General features: G+C 33.9%; 1 protein-coding gene and 2 long non-coding RNA genes across 4 annotated transcripts in view; 2 read left to right on the forward strand and 1 right to left on the reverse strand.

The window, feature by feature from the left end:
* Positions 1-26936, forward strand: part of LOC123875184 — a 494986-nt gene that overhangs the window by 214706 nt on the left and 253344 nt on the right. The window lies entirely within an intron of this gene.
* Positions 5281-17801, reverse strand: LOC123875190. Its single transcript, XR_006798099.1, has 3 exons — positions 17791-17801; positions 11654-11659; positions 5281-5372 (listed from the first exon to the last, which is right to left on the reverse strand). It is a non-coding gene; the product is annotated as an uncharacterized LOC123875190 (long non-coding RNA).
* LOC123875188 lies at positions 8431-24705 on the forward strand. Its single transcript, XR_006798097.1, has 3 exons — positions 8431-8446; positions 8820-8822; positions 24195-24705. It is a non-coding gene; the product is annotated as an uncharacterized LOC123875188 (long non-coding RNA).

Raw genomic sequence — 26936 nt, forward strand, 5'->3', positions numbered from 1 at the left:
ACAATTGCCAGCGTGTAATCCGGAATTAAATCCGATGGAGAATGTGTGAGGGATCCTAGCAAGGAAAATTTACGATAGAGAAAAGCCTCCTATAAATGATATTCAACAACTCAAACAGAGATTGCAATTTTCTTGGTCTGAAGTTTTCACCCACTGTAATAAAGAAGTTAATTGATAGCGTACCTAACAGATTAATAGACGTTATTAAAAATAAGGGTAAATGGACAAAATATTAGCTAAATATAACATGCATTATGTACGCTGAGTTTATAATTTTTCACTACGAACATCCATTGAATTTTTTTATTATTTGGTTTTTTCTTCATCACACAAAAATATAAAAATGATCTATTTATATGAAGAGAGTAATGACTTTGTAGCATTTACTAAATGAAACGATATTTAATAATTGGTACTTATTTTATAATAAAAATTGAAAATATTGTTGAGTCTATATTTTTTCACAGCTCTGTATTATTTCACAAACCTCTTTGTATAACACTAATTTGCCCAATTTTTTCGTTTCTATTTTAGTCTTTTGTAGAGTCTCATTATGAAAGAAATTGCTTTCGTATTTTTATCCACGTAGACTTATTTCCGCGCAGGACTGGAAAATATTAAAATGTCGCCATTTAAAAATAGGATAAATATGAATTTGGAATTGAATTCTTTAGACTTTGTTGGACTCTGTTGAGATTATAACATTAGTTTAGGAATACCCTACTAATCCTTAAAGACAAAAGCGATTTTTTATGAACTTACAGGGAAGAAACCCAATTTGCTTGACAAACGGACAAACAACGGAACAAGGGAAACTTTTTTCTCGATTCTTATAACATGCTTCCTTCAACAAAAATAAAAACCAACGATCATTGTTATTATGGTAAATATTACTTTTCTATGGTGTTGGTATTTATTTTATATACTTGGCTATAAATGTAATGCTTCCCAATAAATGCTGCCTATTTCTAAGGCAGGATATCTGTTTGAGGGACGGAGAAGGATGTCAAATCTTTCGAAATGTATTATTCCCTGCATTCTTTTAAGAAAAGCACTATATACGCCTCGGCGGGAAATGGCAATTGCCTGTCTCGTATTTAGAGAAGTCCACGCCTACGGCTCGGCCTTCAAACTCATACTCGACCTGCAATTGCCTATTTCCCGGCCTTTGCAATAATGTCCTATTATTCTATTTGGGAGACAACTGAAGGACATAGATCTGTATATTTTCTATGCTTTGTATGTAAACAATATGGTATTATTTGTCTTTGTTTGTATGTTGAAATCTAGCAAAAATAACACATTTTTCTCTACTTATATCCTATACTGTGTATGTCAATCCTGCATTATCAAAGAGAATCTGACCTATAAAAAGACCTAGAAGATCTTCACTCTACTATCCATAACACCATAATCGTCGATCATTCGGAAGTCGGTGATGGAATCAAGATAGTGATTGATGCTCGATTGTTCCAGCGTCGCTTATAAACGACCTTGTTGTCGGCGCTCGACGAAGCTTTGTTATGTCTCGCCCTGAAAGGATAACAACTAGCGCAGACTACCGATAATAATAATAATCGGCCCGAAAAAGATTGGCAAAAATATAACGTAACTTTAGAACTGTGGATAGGCACCTTTTAGGCAGGTGTGCTCCACCTTAGGCTGCATCGTCACCCACTATTTGGTGTGATTGCAAACAAACGCAAGCCTAATAAAGTATTAAAAAAAAAGGCTGTTTACTCAACGTATCAGCTTGGTTTTGTAGGATTACAAGAGAGAATTTGATCACTGATAAATTAAATCTCGCCATAACGTCTATCGCAGACTATCGATAATGATTGGTTGATTGGAATTTTAGAAATATTGATTGTTTTCGCCAAGTATGTATAAGCCTGGCTGTGCCGGCGTGGAACTCTGCCTATAGTTGCAACTTTAACAGAAAAATGAGGTAACTTAACCGATAAATATAATTGTTGGTAGCAAATTGAGTCATAGGTTAGGCTACCCCATGTTTCTGTTACTAAGTAGTAACCTAAGCAATAATTTACATTTCAAAAGTATGGTAACACTGACGTCCCGTTAAACAAAACGGTCCTACGAAACTCGGAGTAAGTATGACCAATTATAATATCATCACCTCGATTCGAATTTTAGGCTGAACTAAACTCGAGTAGCACTTAGCTAGCTCACTGTCTAAAATATAGCCGTTGGCAGACACAATCGGTTTCAAACAAAAAGCGGTTGTCTACGTTACGGCTGACTTCCAATAAATTTTCCTTCTCGTTTGATTAAAAGCATTTTCCTGGAAAGATTTTTTTGGATCAGCTCTCGAAATGTTATCAGATTCATTATTTTGACTTATTGCTATCTCTTGTTTTCTGTTGTTAATTAACATTTTTTTTTAAAAACTTAAGTTGCTTAACAAACTTTTAACTGGTGTCCCACTTCCCACGTTTTAATAAAAAATTCTTGATTGGCAATACTAGCAGGGAAGAAAAGAGATAAAAAATGCTAAATTGTTAACAGTTATTTCGGGTAAATTCCCTTTCTAGTGCTGTATCAGATTTAGCAAAAACTTTATCTTTATGAAATGATGTCATCACCACATCCTTCCATTTCTTAATGAAAAGCGCCTTTCAACTGCCGCCGAATCAAAACTCCTCAACAAAAGGAGGCCAATTGAGTAACTTAATTAACTTTCAATAATTAATAACACCCTTAACACAGCAGCATAGAGTTCAAGATAGTTCGTAGTGGATCCAAGTAATTGAACCATAAATCACGCATAAAATATTAGGGAAGATTAAATAAGTGGCTGGCGTAGACAGATATGTCATATCACGACGATGACTGAGTTGAAATTAAGCTAATATTTGACGAATTACTCGGCAATATTGAAATATTTTTCATGATGCTTATTAATTGTCGTTTTCTGATATCTTTTCAGAATAAATTGGGTGCCTTCATGTCAACAATATTAAAATGGCAAAAGTCTATTTTATCCTTTAGTCAAAATTCTCATAATAATAAATATTCTGTGCGAAAAGCGCAGTTTTATCAGAACCACGTAGTAACTAAGTCATTTCTTGGCGGATTTGACATCTTGATGCCACTTGCTAGAAAATTTGAAAATCGAAAGAAAAAAAAATTCGCGCCCCTGTAAATTTGCTAATGTTGACTTACGTGGTGTAAGACGTAAGTGGCAAAATTAAGCGACGATAAGTACGACAAATACTTATATTTGTTAGTAATAAACATATACTTAATTTTGTTTTGTTATTTGTTACAGGTAAGTAAATTCGCCAGTGTAATAAGAGCCCTCCAGCACTATGGACATATGATATATTATACAAGAAAAGTGACAGAAAGTGACTCGATAAGGACCACACAACTGAAGATCGAATGGAGAAGAAAACTATACATTATAAGCGCGGCCCATAGTACGACCCTGTTACAGCAAACTGTCCACTCCCTTTACAACCTCTCGCACTGCCAAGGGTCACTGGTAGAGATCTCTTATAGAGATAAGTGCTTCCCTGTCCACTTTTTCTTATTTTTGTATTTATTGTTACAACTTTCTGGTACAAATCACACTTCACACTAATATTATAAAGGAGAAAGTTTGTATGTGTGTGTGTGTGTGTATGTTTGTTACTCCTTCACGCAAAAACTACTGGACGGATTAGGCTGAAATTTAGAATGGAGATAGATTATACCCTGGATTAGCACATAGGCTACTTTTTATCCCGGAAAATCAAAGAGTTCCCACGGGAATTTTAAAAAACCTACATCCACGCGAACGAAGTCGCGGGTATCAGCTAGTAAAAAATAAAAATAAAATAAATTAAATTAAATTTTGATAAAAGTAAAAAACCTAACTCCAGAAGGTCTAAAGCGCCGGTTAAATCGCGTTGCTGACATGCTGACAAGTTTCCCCGACTCACGGTTTGTTTATTTTTTAAGCAAACTAAGGAAAAATCATCTGCAGTTCAAGATAAAAATAAAGCGTAATTTTCTTGTACGAGTAACTCCATGAAGAAGAGTTGCTTCACTCTACTTTATAACCGTTTATGACGTCATTGGACGTAGAGTAATGGCTGCTAATTTATAGTAAGAAGAGACAAGCTTAAGTAATTAAACAATTACGATGCCGGAGCCAGCGGGCACTTATAGTGGATTAGAAATTATATTCTTCATAAATTACCCTCCTAAGCTAAATCGCTGCTCTTGCTAAAGGGTTATTTTTAAACCCCGACGCAATAAGACAGATGACTTATGTTTTACGCTTTATCGGCCGAGTGGTAACTAGCAACGGCCGAAGTCTCTATCAGGACAGATCTTTTTTTTTATCGCAAGACAATTTTATTTAAATACTAGCTGACGCCCGCGACTTCGTCCGCGTGGATTTAGGTTTTTTGAAATCCCGTGGGAACTCTTTGGTTTTCCGGGATAAAAGTAGCCTATGTGCTAATCCAGGATATTATCTATCTCCATTCCGAATTTCAGCCAAATCCGTCCAGTAGTTTTTGCGTGAAGGAGTAACAAACATACACACACACACACACACACACACACACACACACACACACACACACATACAAACTTTCGCCTTTATAATATTAGTGTTACTATGCTATACTGTCTAATATGAATAAGATGTTAGATTATATAAGTACTCATTGAAGTAAGGAAAAAATAATAAGTATGTATAAAAAGTTTCATCTTTTATAATGTCTGTGAAAGTGTGTTAGAAAGGTTTATCTTCTCTGACTTAAAGTGTCCAGATTCTAGCAACCTTAGGATTTATTAGCCTTAACGTAGATTGAGGATGAAATATGGGCATTTTCCGCCAGCATACCTGCTCCAATTTTAAGGCGCTAGGTTAAAACAAGGGCATTCTAAATTCATGATCGTACGTGACGCCTTTCTCCAGTTACACCATAACGCGAAACATGAATAATGAAGCAAATATCTATATATTATAGCTTTATAATACTTTATGCGACTTCAGGCTTTATGTCAAGTGATGTAGAGGTTACATTTCTTTGAATTTATGCGTTGGGTAGGAATGTGACAAGTAATAAAGCTCACAAATGTGTCGGGAAACTCGTTGTGTCGTATCTGCAAACTGCCGTGTCACACTTGCTCTGCTCAACGAAATTATATTAGGAATACAAACAATAATTCCTTGGGAGACAATATTATAGCCCTGTTGTAATTTGGCTTGTTTTCTCAAATCTACGTGACATTTGTAATGTAATCCTAGGCCTCATTTACACATAACGTCCGTTAAAAAGCGTCCAAACAGAACGAATGTATTCCCAAGTATATGTTCATATGCCAACGCTTTTTTACGTATGAACAGATACTTACTTTTTTAACTTACTACGCTTTTTAACGGACTTTATAAAACCTCTCGTGTAAATGAGGCCTTCGACATTGAAAAAAGAAAACAGGAAACTATTTAATTAGGTATAAGTATAAAGCATTAGTGATTTTTTAGAGGAAGTCATTTCAACACTTCATCATGATCAACCCCTCACCGGCCCACTACTGAGTACAGAACTTATCTCAGAATGAGAAAGGATTAAGCCATAGTCCGCTCCTCTGGCAGACTTCTCAGGCATGCAGGTTTTCTCACGATGTGTTCCTCCACCGTTAAAGTAAGTGATATTTAATTACTTAAAACGCACATAACTTGGAAAAGTAGAGGTGCGTGCCAGGAATCGAACCCGCGACCTTCCAACTAGGAAGCGGACGTCATAACCACTAGGCTAGCACGGCTTATTACATAGCCATAAAACATGGTTAGGACTGATCTTTGCATCCGAACTTAAATCACTGATTTTCATCTGACATGAATTATAGTCAGGCGCATGTTTATCTTGAAAAAAAAAAGTTCATACCTATTATATTGTTACTGGAAATTAGACTTTATTTTTATCTTACTAGATGATACCCGCAAGTTCGTCCGCGTAGTAGGTATTAGGTTTTATTTGAAATTCCGTGGGACTCTGATTTTCCAGCATCATAAATTATTAGCATATGTTTGTCTACGGGGTGCAAGCTATATCTGTACCTTGACTGGTCATGAAAAGGTACGTAATTAACACACAGACAGTCATACTTTCGCATTATTTAATATTGGTATGCAATAATAATGTGTCTACATTGAATTATTTTATTCAAACGCAGTATAGGGTACAAAGGCACGTATTTCAAATTTACGATCGCATGCGGCTATCCATTCAGCTCGCCATAACCCGACATGAAAAATTAAGCAAATATCTAAATTTCGTATCGGATTTACTGAGTTCTTACACAAATTTCATCTTTATGGTAAAGGATTTTGAGACTATAATTGTTTGTTTGTGGGGATGTGTAGGATCGAAGAGTGCCAAGTTTAACCTCGCAAATGTATCAAAGGACTCGTTGCGTTGAATCTGCAAACTGTCGTCGTTTCACGCTCGTTTTGCTCAGCGAAAAGTATTCCCGGAATACAAATGACCTGCAGTCAGATAGATTTTTTTATAATTTGACTTGGACATTGGTAGGGTTAGCATGAGATTTTACATCTCGCCACGTTGATAGATTTCGAGCGTCGAAGGTAACAACAAGGCATAGTAAGGTTACCAAACGTTTACTAAAATGGAGTTCTGCGATTGTGCTCTATTGCATGTAAATTCAAATTCAAATTCAAATTATTTTTATTCAATTAAACTTAAGCATCACACTTCACACTAATATTATAAAGGCGAAAGTTTGTGTGTATGTGTGTGTGTGTGTGTGTTTGTTACTCCTTCACGCAAAAACCACTGAACGGATTTGACTGAAATCCGGAATGGAGATAGTTAATATCCTGGATAAGCACTTAGGATTAGCTACTTTTTATCACGGAAAACCAAAGAGTTCCCACGGGATCTAGAAAATCCTAAATCCACGCAGACGAAGTCGCGGGCGTCAGATAGTACTTTATAATCTATCGTACTTTATACAACACGCTCAAATACTTTATGAACTAAGAGCCCGTGAGGGCCAGATCTTCGTATTTTTGTAAAGAATATTAGCCAAGTGCTTGAACCGGCGACCTTTTGGATTGCAGTCCACTCCTTTATCCGTTGAGCTATCGAGGCTCACACTTTAGGATTAAGCTTCTTAGTAATTGCTGATCGTTCCTACCTGTATTAGAGACATTGCACATAGAAACTATAAAATAACGAAGGTTTGACCCTCACATGTTCTTTCTCTATTATTTCAGTCATGAGTGGCGGGAAAAGAAGAAAAGTTCGAAAATAAATATAAAACATTAAGTCCTGATTTATTCGAACTTTCGAAAGATTATAACAATGTTTAGTGTATCCAACCTGTATCCATCCATCCATCCATCCATCAGCCTGTAAGCGTCCACTGCTGGACATAGGCCTTTCCAAGAGCGCGCCACCAAACACGGTCCTCCGCCTTCCTCATCCACCCGCTCCCCGCCACCTTCTTCAGGTCATCGGTCCAGCGGGCAGGAGGTCGTCCTACACTGCGCTTACCGGTACGCGGTCTCCACTCCAGAACACGTCTGCCCCAACGGCCGTCGGTTCTGCGACAGACATGGCCTGCCCATTGCCACTTCAGCTTGCTAATCCTTTGAGCTATGTCGGTCGCTTTTGTTCTCCTGCGAATTTCCTCGTTCCGGATTTTATCCCTGAGAGTAATACCCAACATAGCTCGCTCCATAGCGCGCTGAGCGACTTTTAGTTTGTGGACGAGGCCAACTGTCAGTGTCCACGTTTCAGCTCCATACGTCATCACAGGTAGGACACACTCATTAAAGACCTTAGTCTTAAGGCTTTGCGGTATCGACGATTCGAAGACCTGACGTAGCTTTGAAAATGCTGCCCAGCCCAGCTGGATTCTTCTGTCAGCCTCCTTGTCGAAGTTGTTTCTACCGAATTTTATAATCTGGCCGAGGTAGTTATATTCCTGAACAACTTCGATGCTGACATTGCCGACGGTGACGGGTCTTGAGGTAACGTGTTCGTTAAACATGACTTTCGTTTTGTCTATATTCATCTCAAGACCTACTCGTCTGGAAGAACAGCTAAGCTCGATCAGCATTTCCTCAAGGTGTTGCAGCGATTCAGCCAGTATGACTATGTCATCCGCAAATCGCAAGTGTGAGATATTTTCGCCATTCACGTTTATGCCTCGACCATTCCAGTCCAATACCTTAAACACGTCTTCTAAAGCACAGGTGAAAAGTTTGGGAGATATTACATCTCCTTGCCTCACACCTCTCCGTATAGGGATCGGATTCGTTTGTTGGTCTTGAACTTGGACGGCCATGGTGGCGGAGTCATACAAACATCTCAACACTTGGATATAATGCCAGTCGACTTGGCATCGCTGTAATGAATCCAGAACAGCCCAGGTCTCGATGGAATCGAAGGCTTTCTCAGTAGGGTAATATTGTGTGTTCTAGCTCAAGTCTCTAGATGACGCGGCGCGCCAGCGCGCGCCGGATCTATAAGACTTAAGCTAGAACACACAATATTTTCACAATAGATATCAGTTACAAGAGAATGATCAGGTTATTGTTACTAACTCATGTAGAAAGATGATTCAATGGTTGATTTAGCACATTCTCAACTGATGCAACTACTTACGATACTGAGTTGGAATATTTTATACAAATTCTATTCTTAAGCATCGATTAGATTATTTAGAATAATTTATATTTTGTACTGGAACCCTCAAGAACCTACCTAATGCAATTAATGTAGCACTCATCTCAAATTTATGTTAAGCGGAGGTTCAGTTTATGATGGGAGCAAGTTAAAGCGGAACAGGTATGTCAGTTTATTAATATAAGTAATTAGTAACCACACTCCTTTATCGTAAAGTAAAAATTCAAGTGTTGCGGTATAAAGGTTCAAACACGATCGTTCAATTATTCAATCATTCATTTATTCATTTATTCAAGTATTCAACTCATGGTAAGTGGTGTGTCAGTTTAAGATGGAAGCATACTAAACCAGAACAGGTACGTTTGTCAGTTTATTAATATAAGTATAATTAGTGACCACACTCCCTTACCGAACATTCAAGTGTTGCGGTATAAAGGTTCAAAGACAATCGATCAATCATTCAATCATTCATTCATTCATTTATTCAAGTATTCAACTCATGGTAAGTGGTGTGTCAGTTTAAGATGGAAGCATACTAAACCGGAACAGGTACGTTTGTCAGTTTATTAATATAAGTATAATTAGTAACCACACTCCCTTATCGAAAATTCAAGTGTTGCGGTATAATGGTTCAAAGACGATCGTTCAATCATTCATTCATTCATTTATTCAAGTATTCAAAACATGGTAAGTGGTGTGTCAGTTAGGATGGAAAGCATGCTATGCCGGAACAGGTAAGTATGTCGGTATATAAGTATCAATAATAATTACTAACCACACTCTTATAATAGAAGGTTAAAATTCAAGTGTTGTAGTATTAAGGTTCATCCAATTCATTCATTCATTCTAGTGTTATGGTATACCACTAAAGCAAGTGTCCGAGTCAGAGGTGCATGCCCGGGATCGAACCCCTGCCCGACTTATAACCGGAGGCAGCGGACGTCTTAATCACTATGCTATCATGACTCATAGAGTAGATCGAGTTCGGTTGATAGACCTACTATTCCATAAAATACTTACATTAACACTTTTCTACCTAACTATTTTTGCCGATAAAATCATATTTCATATAAGTAAGTATAAGTACTTTTTATTCTCTAAATGGGCGATAATTTTTATAAAATTATTATTAATCGATCCGCTTTTGGTAAGTAACTAATGAAATATTATATTGTATTTTGGCATTACACTATTTCAATTGCTGTAAACATTACCTACATAGTGCATAATATGCATACTTATCTAATGTAGAAATACAGAACAGACGCCATGAGTGTTAAAAAATAATATCAAAGTAGGTATAGTCGGGATACATCATGTGTTAACTAAAAGTGATTCTTTTTCGGTGTCTAATGACTCGTATTGCAGGATTGCATATTTGCAGTTTGCTTCCTAATAGGGAATCCTAAACATGCATGCGGCATCTTATGTATGTGTGTAATAATGAGATCTTTGAATGTCATTCTAATTACTTTTATGTTTAAGAGTCATTATTCTATGCAAATACTATGAACTTTTGACTTTATTGATTGACTATTAGAAGAACCTAAATTCTGTAAGCACTGTTTTCACTACGCATTTCTTTTGTGAGCACTTCAACGAGCAAACGTTTACTTAATTCACTTAAAAAATCATTTTTTAAACTCAAAAAGCAGTTGTTTAGCTTCAGTATGTATGTATTTTTTTATTTTTTACATATTTTAATGAAAGAGTTGTTGCATCTACAGAGAAATAATATTTTTTTTAATATTAACTTCTTACCTAATAGTATTTTAAAAAGTTATATTAAGTACATACATGTTTAAATTTCATTTCACCAAAAAATCTTTAATTGTTTCAGAACTAGTTAATAGTATGATGTAACAACATTAAAAAAATGTTTTTTCTATAACAGGGCTTCGAACTTTAGTAATAATCCTTTTAATTCGGATGACGAATTACCTATAACTTCAAATTCAACTTCAAAGAGTAAATCACTCAATAAATTGAAGAAATCGAAAAAGCGGCAGTCAGATTCAGAATCTGAACCGGAACCACCTGTAAAGCGTAAGAAAGCGCTTCAAAAAAAGCCTGTCAAGGCTGCACGTCCTTCATGGGAGTCTGAGGTGAGTTATTACACTTTATTTTTACTGTAAATATAATATTATTACAATTGTTTTCAAGAAATATTAGAATTCTGACTGAATATAAGCATCAACTAAACCCTTTAAGAAGATATTAATGGTTTTTTTACATCATTATATTTAATTATTTAATTATTAGTTAATATTAGCTTAGCACGTTTGAATATGGAGCCTAAGGTCTCAAGTTCGATTCTTGAGCTGGATCAAATAAATTGTTAGCTTTAGGGGAGGTTTCGCAACTCAACTCTGGGTTGTTGAATTTATTGATGGAAACCTATTCATTAATAAACATTTTATTAACTGAGTTAATATTTTTTAATAACTAAAAATATTATTTTTGTCTTTTCAGTACGAAGAAGAAGTGGTGCAAAAGCTTGAACCACTTAAAAATTTTATCACCAAAAAAATAGCATCAGGGTATTCTACCCAGCGAAAACCAGAGAAATTAATAACGGAAGGCGATTATTACTTAGAACTCCGCATCTATAACGCTGCTGAAGCATCAAAGATAAGCCCGGGTAATCGATGGCGTCACGCCCTTTTTACTTATAAGTCATGTATGGATACCAACTCAGAAATTTGGCAGGCAACGAATCGCTTGGTCGCTGCTGCTAAGGAAGATTTTAAAGGGGTTAAACCTACACTATACCCAGCATGAAAATTTTAACTGCATTTTACTAACTTCAAATAATAAGTACTCTTACTTAGTATAATCTCATAATGACTTTTTGTGATATTTGTAATATAACAGTGCCAAAATACTTTTCACATAAGAAAAGTTATATACATAAGTCTAATTGTTTACTTCGCACAGAATTCGATAATGTTCAAATAATTGGAACTGCTTTTAAGAACAGAATACTAAGCTATCGTGTATGTCCATCAAAAAAATTTTTGTTACCTGAGCAATTTTTATCTGAAGTTGTAAATACGATATGTAATTTAGTAAAAAGAAGTCTTGAGAAACATAATGCTCTTAAAATAAATTTTGAACTATTTGCGACTTTTACTTTGCCAAAAAATAATGAAAAATCTTTGAAGTCGTTTAATACTAAATATGTACAAATTTTTCAATCCACAAACATAAAAAATATATATTTAGAGTGTGTAAAAAGCCTGCTTAACAAATTATCAGAGTTTGAACATTCAGAATCAGGCTGGTCTTTTGACTCTTTGAATAATTTAGAAGTAAACATTAATAAATATAATCCTTTAAGGACAGGCTCCTATATTCCACTACCAATAAAAATTCTGAAAACTAGATCTTGTGTAAATATTAAAAATAGTGATGATAAGTGTTTTCTGTGGAGTATATTAGCACATATGTATCCCACCGATAAAAACTGTAATAGAGTATCTTCATATCCTCATTATTCAAAAGTTTTAAAAACAGATGGTATGTCGTTTCCACCATCTTTTGAGGATATCACATTATTTGAAAAAAATAATTCTGACATAAGTGTTAATATATACAGTTTAGAAAAAAATGGTGATATTAACGGACCTCTGTACAAAACCAGCAAGCGTAAACTTGTTCATGTTAATTTGCTTTACATTACTAAAAACAATAAAAGACATTTTTGTTTGATAAGAAACTTTGAACGGTTGGTTCATAGTCAACTTACTAAAAATAAGTCTAAAATTTTTTTATGTGAGGAGTGCTTCATTTATTTCAATTCAGAAGAAAAATTATGCAAACATAATTGTGCTAGAATTAAAACTGTTCTTCCAGAGAAAAATAGTAAATTATATTTTGATAATTATGAAAGAACTCAAAGAATACCAATTGTGATTTATGGTGATTTTGAAAGTTTATTAAGAGAATATTCTGATAAAAGTAAATCTGGGCATACTGAAACCATACAGGTTCATGAAGCCACATCTTTCGCGTACTATATTTGTTGTGAATCTAAACCTGAACTTAATGAACTGGTTTCATACATAGGAGCTAACTGTGCTCAAAAATTTGTAGAAACAATTTCAAATGATGTCAAACGATTACATGCAATTTTGTTAGAAAATAATCCCATGAAACTACTTACTGAAACTGAAAAGAAATGTTTTCATAATGCAAAAGTTTGCTGTATATGTAAACAAAAATTTACATCCACAGATAAAATTGTAGCAGATCACGATCATTTTACAGGGGAATATAGAGGCGCGGCTCACAACATTTGCAACTTGAGTGCAAAGAAATGTCCTTTTATACCTATTATATTTCATAATTTAAGTAATTACGATTGCCATCTTTTTATTAAAGAGTTAGCGAGTATTAATGGTCGTATAAATATTATTCCAAAAAATAAAGAAAAATACATATCTTTCACAAAATTTATATCAATTGATTCAAAAACTGCTGCTCAGCTGAAATTCATCGATTCTTTTAATTTTCTCAGTTGTAGCTTAGATAAATTAGCTAGATCTTTACATCAAGATGACTTCGTAAACTTGCGTAGGTATTACAGTGATCAGTATTTATTTGATTTGATTTGCAGAAAGGGTGTGTACTGCTATGATTATATAGACTCTTTAAAACGTTACGATGAAACTGAGTTACCAAAACGAAAACATTTTTTTAATAAACTTACTTCAGAACTTATTTCGGAAGAAGATTATAAACATGCATTGAAAGTTTGGAAAACTTTTAAAATAAAAAATTTAGGCGAATATACAGATTTATATTTAAAATGTGATGTTCTATTACTAGCAGATAGTTTTGAAAAATTCAGAAAAATTAGCTTAGCAACCTATTGCTTAGATCCGTGCTATTATGTTTCTTCACCTTCTTTAAGTTGGGATGCAATGCTTTTGCATACCAATGTAAAATTAGACCTTATAACTGATGTGGAGATGTATCAAATGATTGAAAAAGGTATACGAGGTGGTCTAGCTCAGTGTTCTTTAAGGTATGCTAAAGCTAACAATAAATATATGTCTGACTATGATATCAACAAATCAAGTAGCTTTTTGGTATATTTAGACTGTGTGAACCTGTATGGTTATGCAATGATGATGAAACTTCCTACAAGTAATTTTAAATTTTTGAATAAAGACCAAATTGAGACTTTTGAAATTGATTCTATTACTGTTGATAGTAACATTGGTTATATACTTGAAGTAGATCTTAGTTATCCATCTGAAATACATGACGCTCACTCAGATTTACCATTTGCTGCTGAAAAATTCACACCTTTTGGTCATAGAAATGCCAAGCTTATTGCAAATTTATACGACAAATGTTCCTATGTTATTCACTACATCCATTTAAAAGAATGTCTTAAAAACGGTCTAAAATTGTTAAAAATTCATAGAATTCTATCATTTGAACAAAAAGAATTTTTGAAACCATATATTGAATTGAATACCTCTTTGAGGCAAAAAGCAGAGTCTGAATTTGAAAAAGACTTTTTCAAAAAACAAAATAATGCTATTTTTGGTAAAACCATAGAAAATAAAAGAAAACAAGTAAATGTAAAACTTGTTAATACATGGACAGATAAGAATAATAAGACAAACAGGATTATTGGAGCAGAAAAGTATGTAAGTGCGCCTAACTTTAAATGTTTGTCGATATTTACAGATAATTTGGTTGCAATCCAATTAGAACAAACGAAATTAATTTTGGATAGACCAATTTATGTGGGGTTTACTGTTTTAGAGTTAGCTAAAACACATTTATATAACTTTCACTATTCTATAATGAAACCATTATATAAAGAAAATATTGAACTTTGTTATACTGATACTGATAGCTTACTATATCGCATATATACTGATGATTTTTATTCAGACATGAAAAAGAATATTAAGTTTTTCGATACCAGCAATTTTAGCGATAAAAATGTTTACAATATCCCTCAAGCAAATATGAAAATTCCGGGGTTTTTTAAAGATGAGATGGGTGGAGATGTTATTGTTGAATTTGTTGGCTTACGAGCAAAATTGTATTGTATTGAATCACAAAAAATGTCTATTAAAAAGGCAAAAGGAGTGACAACATCTGTTACCAAAAGGTTGGATATAGATAAATACAAAAATGTGTTATACTACAATCAATCAGTCAGAAAGAATATGTGTGTTATTAGATCTAAAAATCATAATGTATATACCCAAAAAATTAATAAGTTAGTTTTAAATAGTGAAGATGATAAAAGACAAATTTTAAAGAAGCAATTTAAAACGTTGCCGTGGGGGCACTACAGTACAATTTTTTAGTTGTTAATTTGTACAAGATTTTATGTTATTCATTACTGTGCAATTTTGATTGTTCATGTATGCATGCAAATATTGAAATAAATATTTACTACTCATCATCACTGTCATTTTATTATTTTACCTTTTAGTTTTTTATTTTTATATTTATCGAGATCAATAACTTGAGTTATAGTGATATCATAGCAGGTGATAATGTTTGCTTACTGACCTTTACGTTTGTTTATATAGACCTTCAATTTCAACATTATATCCTTATCACCTTGGTCAAGAAATGAAAATGCAGTAAGCAAACATTAAGCAAAATTAAAAAAAACCTTTACATTGAAGGGAATCGAACCCTTGAAATATTTGAAAAAACTTGATTGTACTACCTAATATTTACATGGAATACGTTAATATTATTAGGTACTTAGTACAATCATAATGTTTTCAATTAATAGTTTAAAATTAAAAAAAACAATTTTATTCTTTTAACTACGTTTATTTCATAAATAATGAATTCATGCTACAGCTCCTTACTCTAAAAAACACTATTTTTATAAACAAAAAATATGATGATATTTAAAAATAAGCAAATTACATTTCAACAATAGTTCACATTTATATGGAGTGAGTAATTTTTGACATTATTTTACCTATCAAATTTTCTGTAGCATCCATAACTTCATCGTAATTATCCTTGACTACATACTGTGCACTAACACTAGGAGTATCACCATTTATATTTTCATCTTGTTCTCCTCCATTTAGTCCATAAATATTTATTTTTATTAAATGAAGCCGTCTTCCAGTTGCTTTGCGAATAACATAGGATGTTGATGTAGAAGTCGGGGGTGAAACAGGCTTCAATAGTGATAAACTGCATTTTTTCTTTTTTTTCATCTCCTTACTAGATGCTTGAACTGGTTCTGCTGCTTGTTTTTGAGCTAAATCCTCGCAAAGTCTCTGAAATTCAGTTTCCGCGAACCCGTTTACATCTTGTGCGTAGTAAAAAGGATTTGTTAGATTTTCGTTGGGTAAGATAGGAGTCGACATAATTCTGAAACAAAAAGAAAAATAATTAATAAATAACGGTAAAAAAAATACATGCTTTATTAAAAGTCAGCACATTGTTATAAAATAATTATAATAACTTACCAAGTAAAATACTCGATATTTATTATGATAAAATTATGAGCGCGGCTACTGTTTTCTTCGGGAGCTGTAGCAGGAATGAAGCTTTAATAAATAATAATTAATCTAATACTGTCTTGCGATCTAAAACGATGTAATTTGAGCAAAACGAAAACATAATGCTTTAGTGACACAGCATCACATTCCAAGTTTTTCCCGAGAGCTGTAACAGGAATGAACATGCATCGATAGTAAAATCTTATATAATCTTGTATTCTCAAATGGGTAATTTGAGCAAAGTGAAAACAAATCTTTAGTGACACAGCAACGCATTCCGAGTTTACACGTGTATGGTGTCATTTCTTTAAATTGGTTATTAACATTATGTTACATTTTAGTTATAAAATTATATAGAATATAATGTGAAGACTTTATAACAGGATTTTATCTTTTTTAACAGAAAACACAATGAAGTTGATCAAACAACCAGTAACATTGGAAATTAACAATTTAAATATAGAAGCGTCATCAATCCAAAAAAGGCATAGTTTGCTATTGCCCGATACGATTCGCTGTATAATATGTGGACCGTCAAATTGTGGCAAAACAAACACAATGTTAAGCTTATTACTACATCAAAATGGTCTCAAGTTTCAAAATGTTTACCTATATTCTAAAACAACATTTCAACCAAAATATTGTTTTTTGAATAAAGTTTTAAGCATGGTTCCAGCTGTTAAGCTCTTTACCTTCAAAGATGATAAAGAGGTTATTCCTCCTACTGAAGCCTTGAAAAATTCTGTATTTATTTTTGATGATGTTACTTGCGAGAACCAAGTAAATATCCGAGATTATTTTTCAATGGGTAGACATAAGAACATCGACTGTTTTTATTTGACTCAAACATATTCTAAGATACCAAAACAATTAATTCGAGATAACGTAAATTTTTTAATAATTTTTAAACAAGATGATATAAATTTGAAACACATCTATAACGAACATGTCAATTCTGACATGACTTGGTCAGACTTCAAAAAATTATGTTCAGATATATGGAAAGATCCATACACATGTTTAATAATTAACAAAGATTGTGAATTAAATAACGGTAGATATAGAAAATCTTTCGACGTTTTTGTAAAATTTTGAATGAAATTATTTAAACAGATTGTAATTTAAAATTAGTTTCATTTTAATTTTTACTACATAGTTCAATGGTTGTGTAAAATAATTAAAAAAAGAAATGGAAACAAGTTTGAAAAAAGAGTTAATTAAATCAGTAAAGGCTATTAAAAGTAAAGTAAAAAGATTACGTGATGAAGATGAAGAGTTAGAACTGAGGCGGAAAAAAATATTTAAACCACTGTCTGATCCTTTGAAAGCAATTGTTACACTAAATAAATATGCTACAAACAAATCTTATCACGAAACTAATTGTAACAACGCAAGTGTTGAAAATAATCAATCGCCTGAAATTCCAAATATAAACTCAAAACAAGATGGTGATATTGAAATTACTCACAACGATAATAACTTTGAAGAAAATCCGAAAAAACAAGAGGAAATGTCTGAACCTTTGGAATTTCTAAATGATGAAGTCAACATTTCCGAAACACTGGCAGACAATGATCTGTTTGGCGAGCAAAGCAATGTATCTATACCATTTGGTATACGTCGCATTAACAAAAAATTGATGATAGGAAATACCCCCGTCAAATTTTCAACTGTAGATGATATGTCTTCAAACAAATTAACTTTTATTACTATTGATAATAAAAGTTATGAACTAACTGCTGGTTTAATAGAACTTTTATTAAGAAATAAACCAAACTTGAATAAAGTAACTGAAAGTGATAAAATCACATATAAAGATATCTTAATTAGTACTAGTGCTCATAAAAGGGATTACAATTCTGCTAATCAAATTAAAGGTGACAAAGGAAAAAAATATTCTCAAATCATCAAACCATTATTTTATGAAAAGGATATGTGTGAAACAAACAAATTAAAGTACGGTGGTAGGCTACCAGTTTTAAAGAAATACAAAACTGATACTGATCTCATCTATTGGGATGATCCTAATGAGTTAATTGAAAGATTAAGATTGATTATTGCGTCCAGAGACGCTGGCAACACTAATCATGATAATGAAATTCTTTCGATTATTGAAGAGTTAAAAGAAGCGGGTATAATAAAAGAATAAAAGAAAGCACATTTATGGAGCGTGTTCAGTATTGATAAGCAGGTTGAACATGAAAGTTGATAAGTTTGGACATCATGTTAATAAGATGCGAAGAATGAAAGGAGTGTTATTAGAATGCGCTTTGAAGTGTACAAACAATAATTTGGATGCTCAGCATAAAAGAGTAAAAAATCTTGCGCAGCCGGTAGATTCTAACGATTGTGTTACAAAAGAATACGTTGATGTTTTGGCAGAGAATCTTTCAAAAAAAATATCATCAATTAATCAGTTTATTACAGAAATAAATATTAAAGTAAGTAATTTGATCGAAATCACCGAGGCTAGTAAAGTAAAACATGAGCAAAAACAGCGTCGTAAATGAAATACATAAAAATGCAAGAGTAAACTTCCCTCGTCGACATGTTGTCATGAGAGATATAGACGATTTATGGCAAGCTGACTTGATTGATATGAAATCTCTTTCGAAACAAAATTCAGGTTATAAATATATTTTAGTTGTAATTGATACATTCTCAAAATATGCTTGGGCATTTCCACTAAAGTTTAAAAATAAAGATCAGGTCTCTAAAGCGTTTGAATCTATATTAAAGAAAGGACGTATTCCAAAAAACCTTCAAACAGATTTTGGAACTGAGTTTTACAACGAAAATTTTAAAAAGATAGTCAAAAAGTTTAACATCAATCATTATTCTACATATTCCACTAAAAAAGCTTCTATAGTTGAAAGACTTATAAGAACTTTAAAAAATAAAATGTATAAACAATTCAGTTTCCAAGGAAACTACACTTGGACTAAAGGTGTGCTAGAAGAAATAGTTGAAAATTATAACACCTCTAAACATAGAACGATCGGTTTATCCCCTAACGCAGTTAATGAAAATAATAAGAAACTTATACTTCAAAGATTTAATGTAGGAAAACAGTTAAAAATCCTTAAGAAGAGAAATTTAAAAGTTGGAGATTTTGTGCGGATTAGTAAGTATAAAGGTGTTTTTGAAAAAGGTTACACTCCTAATTGGTCCACCGAAATATTCCGTATTAAAAAAGTACAGAAAACGAATCCTGTTACTTACCTTATAGAAGATGCTAAACATCAGCCAATTTTGGGCTCATTTTATGCAGAAGAACTTCAAAAAACAGAAAATCCTAATGTCTATCTTATTGAAAAAGTTTTAAAAAGAAAAGGAAACAAGATATTTGTAAAGTGGTTAGGATTTCCATCGAGTGAAAATAGTTGGATAGATAGAACGAATATTTTATAACTAACCAGTTCCCAATTTATTTATTGTTATTTAAGTGATAGTATAGTTATTTTACATTCATTGTAATAAAAGTAATGAAAGAGAGCAGTATTCTCAATTGGTTTATAAATCATTTACCATTTGAACTTCATCTACCTGGATATAATTACTGTGGTGCTGGTACAAAATTGTATAAAAGGCTTGCACGGGGAGATCAAGGTGTAAATAAATTGGATGAATATTGTAAACAACACGATATTGCATACGACTTGTCAACTTCATTAAGTGATCGTCATAAGGCTGATAAAATATTGATGAAAAGGGCTAAGCAACGTGCTTTAGCATCTGATGCAACTTTGGGAGAAAAGATAGCAGCAAATTTAGTTAATAAAGCTATGATAGCTAAATTGTATACCGGGTCGGGACTGACTAGTAAAGCCAACAATTCTAAAACAGTGTCGCCAAAAAAATCCGCTTCAGGCACTGGTTTGAAAAAACACTTTAAACATGTTGTTGCTCATGCAAAAAAGCATGTGCAAAAAATGAAACCCAAATGTAAGAAAATGGCTATAGAATTAGCCATAGCAGCGGCTAAAGAATTGACTAAAGACTCGTCAATAAAACTTCCTCGAATTATACCAATTCCAAAAACTGGTGGAGTACTTCCTTTGATACCTATTTTTGCCGGATTATCTGCTGCGGGTAGCTTAGCTGGTGGTGCTGCAGGAATCGCTAAAGTTATAAATGATTTGAAAGACGCTAAAAAACGTTTTACAGAATTAAAGAGGCATCATGAAAAAATGGAAACCCTCCATATAGGCAAAGGTTTACATATCAAACCGCATAGAGGTAGTTTAGGAATTTACATTTCAAATGAAAAAAACTAAGAGAAAGGCTACCCAAACGAGCGCTCACCAATATCGACATCATCAACCATTCGCAAGACATTCCTTACTTTCGAGGGGTGTTTATGAGAGATGAGATGCCAAAACATCCTTTTCGAAAAGAATGTGGTATAGTTAATTTGGATAGCTCCAATAATCCTGGCTCTCATTGGGTAGCCTATGCAAAAGTAAATAATGAAATTCAATACTTTGACAGCTATGGAAATTTAAAACCACCTAAAGAGTTAATTCAATATTTAGGAACTGGTATGAGTTATAATTACAAAAATTTTCAAGGTAGTCATCCTTATAACTGCGGTCATCTATGTATAAAGTTTTTAAGAAGTTTTTGGAATACACAAAATAAAATGTATAAATAGTTCAGTGAAATCAGTAAATATTTAGTTTACGATCATGTCTGTAACAATCACTATTACCGGGCACAAATCTGTGTTGGAATCATTTTTTCAACCTCCTCTTATTCTCGATGGTGAATATGAATGCGGTTTATTATATTTTTCTGCTCTGAACTCAATACCAAACATAAATCATAGCAATAACATATTTGCATATGGTGATGAATGTAAATATTTAAAAATTCCATATGGTACTTATGATTTATATGACATAAGAGAATATCTTGCGAGTAAGTTAGACAACTGTGAAATTGAAATAAAACCAAATAATAATACTTTAACATGCTCGCTTTTTTGTTCCAAAACTGTACATTTTGACGTAGAAAACAGTTTAGGACGCTTACTTGGTTTCCCAAATGTAAAACTTGAAGCAAATAAATGGCATGAGTCTGTTAATCCAGTTAACATTCTTCCCTTGTCTGTCATCAGGATCGAATGTGATCTTATATTCGGATCATTTAATAATGGGTTTGCATCACATATTATTCATGAATTTATTCCTAACGTTCCTCCAGGATATCGATATATAGAAATTCCAAAAAATATTATTTATCTTCCTGTTAATAAGAGTAATATATCATCCATAACTGTTAAAATCATTGACGAAAACGGTAACAATATTGATTTTAGAGAAGAAAATATCCAACTGAGACTTCATTTACGTAGAGCAAAATGATAGTGTTTAATAAAACACTTGGATATGAGGTGAAAAGAATCAATCATTTGCCTGCTACTAAAGCGCGTACACGTATTAAAGCAAATCGTAATATTGTAACAAAAAGAAACAAAGATTTTCTCCGATCACTCGGATTCAAAGTATGAATATTCTAAATATTAATAACACCCCAGTATTCGATAATTCTATCGAAAGTTATGAGATCCACACGTACAATCCATACAATAACAGCTTTAAAGAAAATGATGAAATTCGCATTCCAATACATCAGCAAGACATATACATATTACCATGTAATAGTTCAATTTATGTTGAAGGCTTTGCCACAGTGACTGGAAAAGATCAATCGGGGAAAGAAATAAAGAAACCTGTAAATTTTACTAATAACCCTGTTATGTTTCTATTTCAAGACATAAGGTATGAAATGAACGGTATTGAAATAGATCGCGTAAGAAACCCTGGAATAACCACAACATTAAAATCATACATATCGATGAATGAGGGGGATAGCAAAGTCGCAGCATTGTGGGGTTGGCAAATGGATGGTTTTAAAATGACAGAGGGATATTTTAATGCTGTTATACCATTGAATAAAATAATGGGATTTGCTGAGGATTATAATAAAATTATTATAAACTGTAAACATGAACTTATTCTGAATAGAAGTAATAGTAATTTAAATAGTGTAACAATTCACAAGGATGATAATATAGATATAGAAGTACGAACAATTCAGTGGCGTGTGCCGCATATAAAAGTTTCGGATCGTGAAAGACTCTCACTACTTAAGTATTTAGAAAAAGACAAACCTATTCAAATAGCATTCAGAAATTGGGATTTATATGAATATCCTTTACTTCCTAAAACTACAAAACATTCGTGGTCAATTAAAACTACTTCTCAACTTGAAAAGCCTCGATATGTTATTTTTGGTCTACAAACTAATAGGAAAAACAGTAAGACTAATGATAGTTCTATATTTGATCATTGCAAATTAACAAATGTAACACTGTTTTTAAATTCACAGTATTACCCATACGATTCACTTAATTTGAAATTTGATGAAAATAAATACAGTATATTATACGAAATGTACACTCAATTTCGTCAGTCTTATTATAATCTTCCTGTTGACCCGTTGTTTGATCTGATCACATTTAAAGAAAAGGCACCACTGTTTGTAATTGACTGTTCAAGACAAAACGAGAATTTAAAGACAGGACCTGTAGACGTACGTTTGGAAATTGAAAGTTCGCAAGATATCCCGGATAAAACATCAGCATATTGTCTTATAATAAACGATCGCCTCTTTGAATATAAACCCTTAAGTAATATTGTTCGCAAGTTGTCATGAGTGTCATCATTGATGTACAAGGATTCAAGACGGATTCCAATGAGTTTATAGTAAAAGAAATAGCTATATTGTGTAATAACCATATCCAGACTTATTTAATCAAGCCACCATACCCATTTTATAATTTAACGAAAACGGAAAGAAAACAAGTTTGTTGGATAGAAAAAAACAGAGGAATACATTGGAAAGAAGGTTTTATTTCATACTTAAACTACAAAGATTATGTAAACATGAATAATTATTTAAATAATAAACGTGTTTATGCTAAAGGTGTAGAAAAAGTGCAGTGGATATCGAAAATGTTTGGTTGCGATAGTGTTTATAATTTGGAAGATAAATCTTGCCCTAGCTTATTAAGTTTGTATGAACAATACGAAACGAATAGTGATGTGTTTAGTTGTTTATACCATCCTTCAATATGTGCATTAAAAAACGTGCTTGTTTTAAGAAAATGGTGTCTCGATAATAAAATTTTCTAAAAAAAAATATATATATATCTAGTAGTTTTTATTTACTTTCCTTTTGTTAAGGGTTGATTAGTAATATAAGTATGACTAGCAAAGTATAGTCAATATTTTTATTAGTTGTTGATTAATACGACTTTAGTTTATTCATGTACATGGTCTAAGAAAGTCATTCCTTTTCAAAAACTCAAAGTAATCATCATAATTATAAACAAATAAAAATGATATTAAAAGTTAATGATTTAGTTGACGTTGTTATTGTAAAATGGAATTTGTGTGGGCTGCATCATGTACATATATTAAACTATAAGGAATACGATGGTATTCTGATATCAACGATCTCAAAGAAATCCAACATTTATTATCAAGGTCTTAAAGTTTCCGCACGCGTATTAAGAATAAATAATAAGTATGTTGACTTGATACCATCAGCTGATTAATGTGTAACTAAAACCGTCTGATTTTCATAAATAACCTTATAAAGCTGAGTCATTAGGATTTATCTGAAATTGACACATTAAAAGTAATTTGTTGAACGATTTAAAATAAACGATTACTTATATAAATCCAAATAATGCTAAAATGAGATGTCAATAGTGATAAGTAGGCTATCCAAGAATAATATCACCATTGAATCATCTTCGAGGAGTTTGTGACAACCTGATCATTCTCTTGTTACTGATTATATTTAACATCGATCGTGAAATTGGAAGTTGTAGCTCACGTCTATACGATGCGCGGCGCGGTGCAGCTACACCGCTAGACGCGCCGCGCTTTATCTAGAGACGTGAGCTACAACTCCCAATTTTACCCTACTTTTCTCGTAGTCCACAAACGCTAGACAGAGTGGCAGATTATACTCCTGAGTCTTCTGCATAATCTGCCGTAACGTGTGGATGTGGTCTACGGTACTGTAGCCTTTCCGAAACCCAGCCTGCTCCGGAGGCTGAAATTCGTCAAGTCTTCGGGCGAGACGATTCGTAATAACCCGCGAGAACAGCTTGTAAATATGGCTTAGAAGTGAGATTGGTCTGTAGTTCTTAAGTAGACTCTTATCTCCTTTTTTGAAAAAGAGTACGGTGACACTTCTACTCCATTTTTCCGGTGTTGTGCCAGTTTTGATGACGGTATTAAAGAGGTCTTTAAGCTTGTTAAGAATTGGCTTTCCTCCTGCGCGCAGGAGCTCCGCTGTAATACCGTCATCACCTGGGGCTTTATTATTCTTCAGCTGTCCGAGGGCTATACTAATCTCACCTACGTCGATATCCGGGAGGTCATCGGTATAGTGGCGCACAAGTCTTGCACGTTGGTCGTTCGTGGTTTGGGTGGGTGCAGGTTTCGAAGCATGGGCAGAGAAAAGCTGCCCGTAAAACTGCTCGATCTCCGCTAACACCTCTGGTTTCGAAGCAACAGTTCGGCCATCCGATGTTCTCAACTTCGTTAAATGGCTCCTCCCAAGACTCTTAGCGAATACTTTAGCCCCCTTATTACGTTCAATCGCATCTTTTATATTGCGAGTGTTGGCAGCACGCATATCGAAACGTATTCGCTTTTTAATGAGCTTGTTTAGAGACCGCCTCTCTGACGAAGTTGAGGACATTTCCCGTCTTTGCTGCATCAAATCCAGGGTCTCGCTAGAGATCTTGGATGAAAAGGTTTTGCCTTCTTTTCGGCAAAATTTACCACCCACTTCCCGAACGACATCCACAAGATCGCCATATTTCTGATCAACCTCGTCGGTGGTTTCCAGCAATTCGAATCGGTTCCTAAGTTCTAATTGGAACTTTTCTGTTGCAACTATGGGTTGGCGTGGTCTCGGGCGAAGAGTTGACCCCATCAAACGTCGTCTCTGGAGCTGAAGGTCTATATTCAGAGAGCCTCTTACGAGTCGGTGATCACTTCCAGTATTAAATCTATTGATCACGGAGACATCTCTGAATATATCCCTACGATCCGTCATGATGAAGTCAATCTCGTTTTTGGTCATGTTATCGGGGCTCTGCCAAGTCCACTTCCTATGGGCACTTTTCTTGAAAAATGAGTTCATTAAGAACATACCCTTCCTTTCTAGAAAGTTGACCAGCATTTGCCCCCTGTGGTTCCTGTCACCAACTCCATAAGGTCCGATCCTCGATTCGTTGCATTCTTGTACTCCCACCTTTGCGTTGAAGTCCCCCATAACAACCGTGAAGTAGGATCTGGTAGTCTTATCCATAGCCTCCACGATATCTTCGTATACGGCCTCTACTTCTTCATCAGAGTATGTCGACGTGGGCGCATAGACCTGCACTATTTTGAGGGAATACCTGTGGTTTAATTTGAGTATAACATATGCTACCCTCGTCGACACACTACTGATCTCCACGATGTTATTTGCGAGGACTTTGTTGATCAGAAACCCCACTCCGCCTTGGGATGTCTGCTCACCTTCTCGATAGTAGAGTACGTGACCCGATTCTAGTGTCAGAGTACCCTCGCCCTCTCTACGGACTTCTGACAATCCTAGAACATGCCACTTGATTTTGTCCAACTCTACCTCAAGTTCGGCTAGGCCTGTATCCACCTGTTATTTATTTCATTTTGAACCCTAACACAAATTTCGTTAAAGCAATTTGTTGTGCAGTAAACTTATATTTTTTTTTATTAATATTTCAGTGTAACAGATATTTGTTGTTTTCAATTAAGGAAACGGGTAGGCTACGTGTTCTAGCGAAGTGCCTACGTGACTTGTCGGACTTGTTATCAAAATGTCGGGAGAGTAGGTGTAATCAGTTCTCGCCCTTTTCAAAACATAATTCAATATGACTACGGGGCAAGCAAAAAAATCTATCTCAAGTCATATTAATAATAATCTATACTAATAAATAAAATTGAAGTGCCTGTCTGTTTGAACGGCCTAATCTTCGGAATGACTAAACCTATTTTGACGGGACTTTCACAGAAAAGTAGAGGATTAACCAAGGAGTAATACTGGCTACTTTTTAAAAGACTTTGAAAATGGAGGAGTTGTGTTTTTCTACCTATAGTATGTACACTGATATCTCCGAGATTTCTGAACCGATTTGCGTAATTTTTTTTTAAATCGATAAAGGAACTTTGCGACACTGTTCCATAAAAAATTTGGATTCCAACTCCTCAATCCTGATGTTGCAGAGGATCTGATCAATCCACGTGGGCGAAGCTGCGGGCATCAGCTAGTGACGGTTGAGCGGCAATGTAATCTCCTTTTGTTCTGGGTTTCTTTTCCGCACTTAAGACAAGTTTCCCTAGCATGCTGCCCAGAGCTGATCATACAAACGTAGTTTGGTCCTCAATTGAATTCTAACCAATCAAACTGTTGTAGAAACTAGAAATTATCAACGAATATCTACCTACTCATATGTGTCTGTGTTGTCGCTAGATTTCCGTGAAAACTTCCAGTTCTAAAGTTACACGGGTTTACTACGAACACACTCACAGACTTACAAACTTTACCTCTTTACAATATTAATGTAGATTATTTGATGTCACTACGCCCTCAACAGTTGTACGAAATCTCGAAAACTTTTCTTTCAAAAGGAAATAATAAT

This window comes from Maniola jurtina, chromosome 19, assembly GCF_905333055.1.
Source record: "Maniola jurtina chromosome 19, ilManJurt1.1, whole genome shotgun sequence".
Classification (NCBI taxonomy): Eukaryota; Metazoa; Arthropoda; class Insecta; order Lepidoptera; family Nymphalidae; genus Maniola; species Maniola jurtina.